Below are 13,064 nucleotides of genomic sequence, written 5' to 3' on the forward strand. Positions count from 1 at the left end.
TTCCCAGAAACACTTGGATCAAGATATTTTTAAAGATCACATTACCTTGTTTCCAAAAATCAATAGTCATTACAGTAGTGTTGGGCATGCTGGTGTATACGTATCTTCCAGTCCGCAGACAATTCACTTGATGCTTCTGAGGATGTGCTTCAGACTGTTTCCCCCCCTGCTATTCCCCCCCACACTTTTATAAAAACGTGTGTCACTAATCTTTATACGCATCTATCTTTTTCTTTCATTCTGTAACAAGCAACCTGAGTCTTGTATTTCTTAAGCTAGAACTTAATATGAAAAATGAAGTAGTTCTTTGGTTCTGAATACTTGAAGGAAATGTCAATGGATTGCAAAAAGAACCTGTACTTCCCCTTAAGACATACTTGATAACGAACAGTAGCACATTGAGAAAAAGAAGAAGACTGCAGATTTATATCCCGCCCTTCTCTCTCAATCAGACTCAGAGCAGCTTACAATCTCCTATATCTTCTCTCCCCACAACAGACACCCTGTGAGGTGGGTGAGGCTGAGAGGGCTTTCACAGCAGCTGCCCTTTCAAGGACAACTCCTGCGATAGCTATGGCTAACCCAAGGCCATTCCAGCAGCTGCAAGTGGAGGAGTGGGGAATCAAATCCGGTTCTCCCAGATAAGAGTCCGCACACTTAACCACTACACCAAACTGGCTCTCATTGCCTTCATTTATATTGCATTACCTTCGTTTATATTCTGCTTTTTGTAATATTTCAGTTTCTCCAAGGGTTATTAGTTGCTATTTGAGCCCACTGGCCCCATAATGGATTCCCATTTCCCACTTTTTGATTTTGCCTTTCTCTACAGGTAGCTAGGATAACACAATATTCTCTCCTCCCTCAGTTTATCCTGGAGAGCCAGTTTGGTGTAGTGATTAAGTGTGTGGACTCTTATCTGGGAGAACCGGGTTTGATTCCGCACTCCTCCACTTGCACCTGCTGGAATGGCCTTGGGTCAGCCATAGCTCTGGCAGAGGTTGTCCTTGAAAGGACAGCTGCTGTGAGAGCCCTCTCCAGCCCCATCCACCTCACAGGGTGTCTGTTGTGGGGGAGGAAGGTAAAGGAGATTGTGAGCTGCTCTGAGACTCTTCGGAGTGGAGGGCGGGATATAAATCCAATATCTTCTTCTTCTCACAACAACCATGTGAAGTATGTTAGGTTGAAAACCAGTGATTGTCTCAAGAGCACTCAAGACACATCAAATGGATGTGTGTGGATTTGAACCCAGTTCTAAGATTCCAATGTTGCTTTTTTATCATCAAGTGCACTGGCATCTACAGCTAGCACCAAAGGAGGCCAAGCCTACCTGAATCTAACTTCCTCTTTCAGAATACAGAAGGTACAGAAAATGAACACTTCTTTCAGAATTGAGATTCCTTTCTCTGTTGAATTGGATAGTCAGAATCTAGTTTGGAATTCTTCTCATTTTCTTTTGTCCAACACCATAGAAACTACTGGGAATATACCTTGCCAGTTTTGAAACATCTTGATTGCCTTCCAGATCCTTTCTGGTTACAACTCAAAGTGCTGATTCTTAAAGCCTTAAACAGTCTAATAGCAATGTATGATAAGTAACATCTGCTTCCATATGAATGTACCCAGTCATATAGATCTTTGGACCCTGTGCTGTGTACATGTACTTTCTGAAGAGTGGTAGGTGGCCCTCTCTTTTCTGGGGGAATCCCTTCTCCACATAAATTTCACCGCTGAACACATATTTGTTTCTCAGACTTTTGGTAAAAGGTAGATTTAAAAATTTGTTGTTTAATTGTATATGAATTTGATGGTATCTTGATATTTTATAAGTCATTTTAAGAACAATGCTATGAAGAGGCATAGGCATATTTTCAGTTCAGCAAACCTCCACTGAGTGGCACTGTCACTTCCCTTCTGGAAGGGGCCCCAAGAGAGGCTCCTGGTGTGGACAGGGCTGCCGCATCCAACCCAGATGCAGAACTTTCTCTGTAGTGGTTCTATATAAGAGAAGTTAGCAAGGATTCATCCACAGCTGCCTTCTCTAGTAACTGCTCTGGTGAGAACAGAATGGGAAATAGCAGGTTGTTTGATCCTCCAACAAGCATTCAGCCAGATGCTTGAACATCTGAATCTGCCATCTGCTTCTTGAGATTCACAGGTAAGAAACTGGCCCTGCATATAGATGGACATGGAGTTGTCTTGCAGTCTCAATTTTTCCTTTAGCCTTTTTTCCAATTCATTGGTACAGTGGAATGCTCTGATCTGGATAGCCCAGACTAGCCCAGTCTTGGAAGCTAAGCAGGGTTGACCTGGTTGGGTCAGTTTTTGGATGGGAGACCACCAAGGAACACCAGGATAACTATAGAGGCAGGCAATGACAAACCACTTCTGAATGTCTCTTGCTTGGAAAATCTTATGGGGCTTTCAGAATGTAAATAAGTTTATATTCTGTTTGTCGTGTGTTGATGTGCCAACAAACACTTGCTGGCAGCTTGCCCAACCTTGCATTTCTGTGTCTGGTCAAAAAATCATTAGCACATTCATTATGCTGCTGTATGGTGGACTATGTAGACTAGGAAAAGGAGAGGAGAACAAGAAATGGAAACTTCTCCCATACCCAAGCTTTAAAAAAAATATATATTCTCTGAGTGCAATCAGAAATTGTGGAGATCCCTTCAGATGAAATGCTAGGCAAACATTCTTATCTGTTGCATGTACAACAATTACACCAAACATGTAGCTGCTTCAGCAAACTTTGCTTATTTGCAAACCTCTGTTTGGATGTTTCCCAGGCTGTGTGGATAAATACAGCAAAGCTGGAGTTACATTTTTAATTGGAAATGTGTTGTGCAAAGAAATTTAATTTTTAATCAACTTCCATCAGTCTGCTGCTCCTCATTTATGCTTGCTGAACTGCGTGTCTCTTCCCTTGCCTTTCTCCCATCTCCCATGTACCACACCCTCCCTTCATTGGTCTTTTCACAAAGCAGCAGAGAGGGAATCAAATGAAGAAGAAGACTGCAGATTTATATCCCACCCTTCTATCTGAATCAGAGACTCAGAGCAGCTTACAGTCTCCTATATCTTCTCCCTCCACAACAGACAGCGAGGTGGGTGGGGCTGAGAGGGCTCTCACAGCAGCTGCCCTTTCAAGAACAACTCCTGCAATAGCTATGGCTAACCCAAGGGCATTTCAGCAGCTGCAAGTGGAGGAGTGGGGAATCAAACCCGGTTCTCCCAGATAAGAGTCCGCACACTTAACCACTACACCAAACTAGCTCTCTACTCACCAAACCACTACACCAAAAAAACCGAAAATGGTCTCAGCAGAAATAAGCTAGAAAATGCTTCAACCAGTGTGGCTTTCAAACTGTCCCAGGCCTTCTTCCCTATTAAATTATGTTATCTGTTGTACAGCTATTTCAGTCACTCTGAGGTAACTTGATTTGAGCACCTGATATGTTAGGCTTCCCCCTTGCTTAAAAATGCCATGGAAGCATTGTAAAGGTTTTTGTTTTGTTTTTTTACCTAGCTGCAGTATGCTAGGATTCATAGTCCCCTACTCTTTCCCCCACTTTCTCTTTAATGCACACATTCTCTGTTAATTTTTATGCCTGGGAGTCTTTTTTAAAATCCCTTTTAAAAAACCAAGCCTGCCCTTGTGCTTGCTTTTTTTCATCACAGCTGGGATTTCATAGTTCAGTTGTTCTTTTTTGGTTAGATGGCCTGCAACATCCACATAACCACAATGTTTCAGAACAAACAAGTTATCAGTACATAAATACACCATTACCAGTTACTTCCAAGCAATTGCTTGCATGAAAGCTGCTTATGCAATTGCATAGCATATTCTTTCAGAGCTTCCCCTTTTAATTTCATAAATCTGTAGTGTACACAGTTTAGAAAAGTTTTGTGCTATAATATTGACAGTGTGTGCACACACATCCATGTTTATACATTTCTTATAGGCATGTTGTGAGACCGATCCTGAGCAAGTCTGCTCAGTTGTTTATTCTGAGAAAGGTGCTTTCAGACGTCACACTGTTAGTTTCTCTGCTTTGTTGTATCTCTTTGCAGCAAGTCCTTCCTTCAGTCCAACCATTTACCCAGCTACTGGATTGCTCTTCCAAGCATGTCTGTACACAAACACAATATCAATCATTTGAGAAATGGAAAAACTAAGACGGTAAGTGCTTTCAACAAATTTGCAAACAGATGTGCAGTATGGATCCAGAGGCTCTTCCAGAGAAGTGAGCTCATCTGAATTCAACAACAGAAACATTGTAGTCAATGAGCTCAGTGTTGAATTTTTTAGCTATGAACACTATTGAGTATTAATATCTTAACTCATGCTGAAGATATTGATGTTAAATATGATTTATATTTTTAATATATCAAAACTTTAATTTTTTTAGCTTTATATTCTACCACCCCTATTAAATAGGGTTTTGTAAGCTTAATATTTATTAGGCATAAGATAGACACCAACACCAAAGGACAAACAAAACATAAACATTTTTATTAAATATGAAATTGCTGAGTGTGTGAGCCCAGGTGTTATGGCTGCTGCTGGATGTGGATGATCGTGTCACCCTCTTAGTGGCAAAATTCAAAGATGCAATAATCAAGTACAAGAGAAGTAATAGTAAGATCTTCTAAAATAATTTTTGATTCTAACTTCTGCTTAAGGCAATGGCTGTATAAGCAGTACTAGATAGATAGAACATTTTTATTAAGGAATTATTCATTACGATAATACAGTTATTGAACTGGACAGGTGTAATTCAGGTATACCTTCTTGTTCATTAATGTTACTGAAACTAAAAGAGATGTCAGTTTCTGTACAAGTTCTCTTCCCTAAGTAAACTCAAATAGCTGATTAATTCCACCACAAGTAATCACTTACAGAACCTATTGCAAGTCTTCTTTCTTATCAGGCTTTTCTTTGGCTGTTCTGGATACTGAAGACAATAGCACCAGCAGTGATTTCTGCATAGAGAGGATTGGTCATTGATGATATTGGAAGGACACCAAGGCATTTCTGCAAGATACCACTCCTTCTTCAGTTAACAACACTCAGGTTCTTCTTCCTCCAAACTCCACCATCTTCTCAGTCCCAGTGCCAGTTTACAACTGTCTTTCTTCAGACACCTCAATTATTATTCTTGCAACTGCTGCTACTGCCCTTTTCAGCTCTTTTTCTACTATTGGCAACAACTACTAACAATCAGCCACCAATTCTCTGCATCCAGGCTGTGTCTGGCTTTTTATTCTGTCTGGGAAGCCCTTTCAGCCAACCACTGATTGATATTAGTTCTTAACTAAAGGCCAATAAAAATTGATCAGTTGTGCACTATTTGACCATTCATAAATTTGACCAATTTAAGTGATGCATTTGGATTCTTCTGCCCATACAAATATGAGATGGAGTTGCTGAGAGCCATTCCCTTGATTACTGTAATCAAAGCAATTCCATGATTAGGCAGGCTTCCAGAAGCCTACAACTTGGCAGTTTTGTCAATCCATCCTAGAAGTAAAATTGTCTCACTTTTACCTCATAACTTTACTAATTATGCTTTTCATACAGTGCCATTATTTAAATATTTTCTGTTCATTAAATGAAGTGCCTCAGAGGATGAAACTGAGAATATTGAGGCTATAATATCTTATACGTAGACGTTAAGTCATCCTTGTGGGCCCAGACATGGATAGCCAAGGCAAGCTTGATCTCATCAGATCTCAGAAGCTAAGCAGGGTTGACAAGTACTTGGATGGGAGACCTCCAAGGAATACCAGGGTCATGACACAGAGGCAGATAATGGCAAGCCACATTTCTGATTGTCCTTGCCTTCCAGCCCCACTAGGGGTCGCTGGAAGTCAATCATGCATGCATGTGCACATGCACACAAAATACCGGGGGCGGGGGGGGGGGGGGAGGGGGCATCCTTGCTAATCTACTTTGCTTTAAAAGATCCTCCTGGGGATTGTTCGCAGATTTTGCTTTTATTCCTTCACCTTAGAGCTGCTTCCAGCATAACTTTTGTTGACAGAATGCCTAGCTTTTGAGTCCTATGTTATAAAGAGAAGACTGGATAAACATATGAAGCAGAAGTCCATCAGCGCCTATTAGCCCAAAGGTATAGAGGAAACATTATGTCTCAGACAGTTATGCTCTGTATTCTTGGTGCTTGTGGGGCAACAGTGGGAGGGCTTCTGTAGTTCTCTTCTTACCTCACAGATGAGACTAAAATACCTTAAAAACACCTGTGTTTTCGCCACCGTGTGACACAGAGTGTTGGACAGGATAGGCCATTGGCCTGATCTGGCACAGCTTATGTTCTTATGACTTGAGTATGCTCATTAGATGTACTGGAAATTCTGCTCCTCAAGGGAAAGAGTATATAATGTATTGTGTTCCTGCTACCCTAAATGATTTTGTGATAGAGAATTCTTTGGCACTATCAATACCAAATTCTTCTACTAACTGGGTAGTATTTGGTATTGGTATTTTGCACAATAGTCCTTTCCTGCTTCTCAAGTGAACTTTGGCTGTTACTCTCTACCACATATCCTTATCATCTATTTTGGTAAAGTAGCAGACTCATCATTCCCTCGCTTCCTAGAAAAAAAAATACGTTGCCTACCACTGTCGTATATATGAGTCAACCTTCTGAATTCGGGAATCAGCATTTGTACGTGATGACACTTAACTTGAAGGCAATCATTCATTACAGGTCCATAGCAATGTAGCTGTACCAAGAAGAGAACAAGCCTCAGATCTACCCTTCCTCTATAGATGTGGGATCCTTTTATTACACGAGATATACAAAATGTAAAGAACCTCCATTAATGTGAATCTGTCTGTTTCCATTCTACCTCAAGCACAACGGAAGTAGTTGTCCCCACTCCAGTTGTGCTCCATAGGCCATTGATTCAACAGTATCATCTTTATTTTCTCTCCCTCATAAATCTCAGCTTTCTCTGTCTTACAGGTGGAAGACTAAGCTGCAGCTAATGAGGAACTTTTCACTGGCACCACAAATACAGAAGCACTCACACTAGCGATGGAGCATTGACTTGGAAGTTTTGTGCACTTCCTCTGCCAGCCACTATTTCTTTAGAATTTTCCCTCTGCTATCAGAGTGTAGTTAGAAAAAAAGATGGAAATCAGTATTGTATAAGAGTTAGTGATCTAGTGAATTCCCAGCTTTCTTGTGGATACGACTCAACTTAAGATCTAATACCACTAACTGAATGTTGTCTGTCCAGACTCCAGAGGACCACCACTAAAGATCACAAATACTAAACAAATAAAAATAAAAAATGAAGCATTTATTATTTACTATTCTGTTTTCTTCCTATATTTCTCTTTCACATATGTTTATACAAATAAAGTATAACTGAACCAATAATTCTGATTGTTCCTAAAAGTCAACATGTGTCTGGACTGAGAATCTGGTGATATAAAAAAACCTCACTTAGGACTTGCACTATCAAGGAAATGCTGTGTATGAGACAGCCCATGAAAGTTTGCCAGAGTGTTATGTTATTTGCCAAATATAGGGAATGGATAGTTTCTGGCATGAAATGCGTAAAAGCGAAAAGCTGAACAGAGAAGAGGCACAACTACAGAAGAGGCAACAAGTACAGAAGTTAATAGAATTTATCTTCAGCAGGGAAGAAAAATAAGCTGCAAGATGGAATGTCCGTTTGAAACAGTGAATGGGCACAATGGACTGCCAAGGTTCATCATCAGATCCTTGGTTCTGTAAAAGTAAAATTTTTTAACAGAAAATATTGCTTAGAGCACGTGGTTTTTTTTCTTTTTTGGGGGTTACAAGTTTTATTAAGTTTTAAGCAGAATACATAAAAAATACACATACACACACACAAAAAAGAATTCAAGACCCTGAAGTCTCTACAAAATGAAATTTGAGTTTGTATCAAACATAGCTATCTTAGATAATGCAATCACACTTATACCTCCTCCCCAAAAAATCTTGGAAATAGCTGGCCCTAGAAACATATGGCAAAGCATCAGGCTGCAGAAACTCACTCTGCAAAGAATACACAGGAATTTGTGGATAAAAGCATCAAAAGCAGGCTTTGCAAAACCAGCATGTGCAAAGAATATGTGACATCAGAGCTAAATCAAAGTTGGCTTCCTTGTCTTTGAACAGGGAAATAAAAAAGGCAAACGACTTCATTTTAGATAGGTCTACAGGATGATTATGGAAGTTGCCCGGCAAACTTGCTCCAAGCCAGACCCAAGGGTGGGATGATTCCACAATGCAGGCTTGGAGGTGTTTTCCCAATCATTTTTTCTACTTGAGCTTGTACACTGGCTATGAAATGGAGCCAAGTGGTGGGATGCCCACAATTTTAACCTAAATTCTTCTGTGAACTAACTAGATAATCTCACACACACACATACACACACACTACCACCACCATATGGCAATAACGCTAACAGGACTGTTACAATTATTTTAATAATGAATATGAAACATTTTATATTTTTAAGTTGTAGTAGTGTTTGCAAAAGTACAGTACTTCACTAAAGTAAGAGACTCAAGTTTGTTCTTTAAATTTACCTTTACTGTGGCATGGAATCAATGGAGTGATTTGTCTCAGTTCATCCATCTCAATAAGGTAACTGGATTTTTAAGTCCAAGGGCCAAAGTTTTAACAGGGTGGGCAAACCGTTTTATCTAAGTAACTTTTTCCAGCCATGCATTTCAGGGAAACCAGGGACAAACCTCACCTGCACATAACACACAAAGGACTGGATCCTACCATAAACTAGTATGCAGTTTACTGATATTGTCAACATACTGAGCTCTGTACTGCAACATTTTAAACTGGACATTATAAACAATCTGGGGAGTGATGTGTCCATACTTTTCAGTGCATGATTCTGTTTTAAAAGCTGCATGTATAAAAGCTCTATGGGCCAGGGCTGTAGTGAGGAGACAAAGTAAGAATGAGTTAAAAAAAAAAAAAACGCAGGCTGGATCCAAACATTTCTATGCTGTGTCAAATATAGGTGAACACAAAAATGACTTTGTCACTAAATTCACTTTTCTCTGCGGCATTTCCAGATGTCTAAGTGATGGAGAAATTAATCTCAAAGATCAAATTTCAAGTAACCTTTAGGGATTCATTTTTCTTCTCTCTACAAGTCTTCTCTACTGCATTCACTAGAGAGACGGCCCCTACAATGCATCATTCTGGCATATCCCAGACACCAGATGAGTCAGCAGCTATAGCAGCCTCTTGGTCACTCCACTGCCTGCAGAGTAACTCTCTGCATGTATGAGTACAATGGATGTTCTCAACGAATTGTCTGTAGTCGGCAAAATGCCTGCCCAACCTGGAAGTACTCGAGGGACTAGGCCTGTGTAAAAAATAACAGTAACCACCAGAATTCAATTTTAAGGAAGATGCCTCTTCACAAATGCACAAATACCCCAACAACAGTGATAGCAGACAGCTGGTCCAAAGCCCAGTTCTTGTGCCAGCTGCTCCAAAATTATGTATTCCTCCCCCAGGACAATGGGACAGGCAGACACTAGAGCAAAGCTGCAAGCCAAAACAATCTTTGAACCACCCCAAATCATACATCCCTACACTCTGGAAACTGTCCTTTGCAAGAAGATATACAGTGTTGCCTTGTCGAAACACTGGTTCTGGCACCAGAAGTTTCTGTTTGGAGTGCCACAAAAAATTTGGTTATTAGAGATTTAAATATGGAACTGGAATGACTTCATGCCTTCTGCACTACAAAATGAGGTTTGGACCACCCCATACATACACCCATACATTTAGGGGTCTCTGCCCTCCTAGCAGACCTATGCCGCTTACTGGTCCAAAGTCGTTTTTGAGCAAATTGCTACAAATTGGGGTGCCTCCAGCAACATGTATAAAATGGTGAGTGGGTAGGGGTACCAATCCCCAGGTGAGGGCAGGGGATCCCCTGGTTTGAAGGCCCTCCCCCACATCAGGGTCATCATAGTGGCGGGGAGGGAAATGTCTGCTGGGTACTCCATTATTCCCTATGGAGACCAATTTCCATAGGGTATAATGGTGACAATCTGCAGGTATTTGGGGCTCTGATGGGGCTGTTTTTTGAGGTAGATGCACCTGCTTTGCAGCATAGCATCCCGTGCCTCTCTTCAAAACACCCTCCAAATTTCAAAAAGATTGGACGAGGGGGTCCAATTCTATGAACCCCCAAAATGGCACCCTATCCTTCATTATTTCCAAACTGAGGGAAGGCATTTAAAAGTTGTGTGGTCCCTTTAAATGTGATGGCCAGAACTCCCTTTGGAGTTCAGTTATGCTTGTCACAACCTTGCTCCAGGCTCCACCCCCAAAGTCCCCAGATATTTCTTGAATCTGATTTGGCAACCCTATGTGTGGGCCAAATATGGTTTCTGGTACCAAAACCTCCTTTCCTTTCCTTGCTCCAGGTATCCTAGGTCCAGCCTCTCAGTCATAATTATTTAAAAGTTAATCATTGTGCCATGGAAAACCTACTTGGGAAATTATTTTCGATTTTCTATGTTGTTACCAATGTGGCTAAAATTTTAAACTAAACAGTATAAAACATATAAAATCTATTCATCCAAAAGGGATGTTTGATGTCGTATCTGTAGGTTTATTGTCCCTCTCCTTGCATGGTGCCTGGCCTGATGGCGGCTCCTGTAGTAGCATTAGTTTTTCTATTCTTGTCATCAAGGCATGCCAAAGCTCCTCAGGTTGAGACATATTTAAGTGCTGCACATCTTGGGAGAACAGGGACTTTTCTTGGAAGTGAGCCTTGAAAGCCCCAAGGAACAATGGGCTAGTGAGGAGAATTGAAGGTGGAACCAAGTCTAAACCAATTTGTGGTAACAAACAAAATGTTGTCCTGTGTTACAAGTTATGCCAACAACTTTATACCTGGAGAAGGCATTATTGGATTTTGTGTAGTTGTACATGTGTTACATTGTTGGGGTACAGAGATAGGAAGGATCCAGTCTTTTTATTTTCCTTTTAATTTTATGAGGAAGTAAACAGAACATCAGGATTTTTCTTCCATAGACATTTGACTAAAATATATTAAAAGTTGGAAGTCCTAAATTCCAGTCATAGAAACATGTGGCTCAATGGAAAGCATTTGCTGCAAGGCAGAATTTCTAACTACCTCAACTTAAATAGCCCAGGCTAGCCCAGTCTTGTCCGGTCCTGGAAGCAAAGCAGGGTCAGCCCTGACTACTATTTGGATGGGAGATCACCAAGGAATAGCAGGGTTGCAAAGTGGAAGCAGGCAATAGCAAACCACCTCTGAACGTCTCTTACTTTGAAAACCCTATGGGGTCACCATAAATCAGCTGTGACTTGGTGGGAAAAAACATAAGAATTTCTAACCACTACCTCTCCATTGCTGTGATTCATTTCAGTCTCTCTGAATCATCATCAAATTGATCATCAGGAGAATCAACAATTCCTTGCCATTTTTTCTCAATAGAACTGAGCAAATATTTTTTTAAAAAAACACAGGTCCAAATTCACTCGTACTTTCATGTTTTGTGTCACTATGAGATGTTACCAGTTTGTAGATACTTAAAACTACTTGCATCAAGATTTAGGTGTGCACCTTGAGCTGTTATTTGTTCTCCATATGTATTAACCCTGGTTAGATTACCATTGCTAAGTATATTATTCTTGGTAGCCTCACAGACCGGACAAAACCATGGTGTTAGCTGGGCCACCTTAACTATGATTGATAACCTCTGTTCATTGGAAGAAAACAGTTCTTGTATTTATCACACTAGACACTGCTTCTTACAGACAAAAGATGTTTTCATCTCTTGAATCTTTAGAACTGTTTTAGTTCTCAGTTCCTTTCTCTTTTCATGCCAAAAAGTATATAGCCATTTCTTAAACTGTATGGCATTTGAATGTAACTTAATTGCTAAAAAAGATAAAAGGTAAGGGTAGTCCCCTGTGCAAGCACCAGTCGTTTCTGACTCTGGGGTGACGTCACATCACGTTTTCATGGCAGACTTTTTTACAGGGTGGTTTGCCATTGCCTTTCCCAGTCATCTACACTTTCCCCCCAGCAAACTGGGTACTCATTTTACTGACTTTGCAAGGATGGAAGGCTGAGTCAACCTTGAGCCGGCTACCTGAACCCAGCTTCCGCCAGGATCGAACTCAGGTCATGAGCAGAGAGCTCTGACTGAAGTACTGCAGCTTTACCACTCTGTGCCATGGAGCTCCAAACTTAGTTGTCACCCTTCCCCAAATGGAAGTGATCTTTTGATAGCCTTCTTTCTGTAGCAAGGGATACTAAAAATGCACATGCTTTTGTCCTCAAAGGGAGGATCATTATGTCTGGTTTTCCAAGGCATTTTCACAAACCATAGATGACAGAATGATGCAAAGAGCCAACTCCATATATGTGAAGATGCACCTCTTCTAAGCTCCTGACATAGCTTTGAAAATATAATCGTAGTATAAACAGCCACCTTATGGCATGTTCACTACGTTCTTTGAAGCCCAAAGCATCCCATGGACACTTCTACAAATCATATGGGGCTAAATCCCCAGTCACTGTACATTTCACACACACAGACTCTCCTCAGTATACTTTAGGGAAGTCCAACAATCTTTTGGAAGTCTGAGCTTTCAAGAGTCAAACCTTACCTGGTCAGATATGACTTGAAATGGAAATCTCTGAATCACTATATCCCAGTCAGAAGGTGGGGAAAGTGTGGCAGAGAAAGGGGTCAAGATGCAAAGGAGCAAAGCACATTGTAATGGGCTTGATCAGAACAGAAGGAAATGCTTGGGTATAGAACATTAGCATCTAAAGTGAGTTAAAAATTCATTCAGCCCTGGTAGGTCCATTGTTCCAAATGTGTGAATGAACTTCAGTTTGTAAACTCCCCTGAAGCTTCTCTGAGGAGTGCCACTCCTTGGTCAGCAATTCAATGACCTTGGCACCAGTGACTGCATGTATATTTGCCCTGGGGAACCCAACACTGGAGCAACTAGCACAAAAACTGGGTTTTAGA

Source organism: Heteronotia binoei, chromosome 9, assembly GCF_032191835.1.
Source record: "Heteronotia binoei isolate CCM8104 ecotype False Entrance Well chromosome 9, APGP_CSIRO_Hbin_v1, whole genome shotgun sequence".
NCBI classification, from domain to species: Eukaryota; Metazoa; Chordata; class Lepidosauria; order Squamata; family Gekkonidae; genus Heteronotia; species Heteronotia binoei.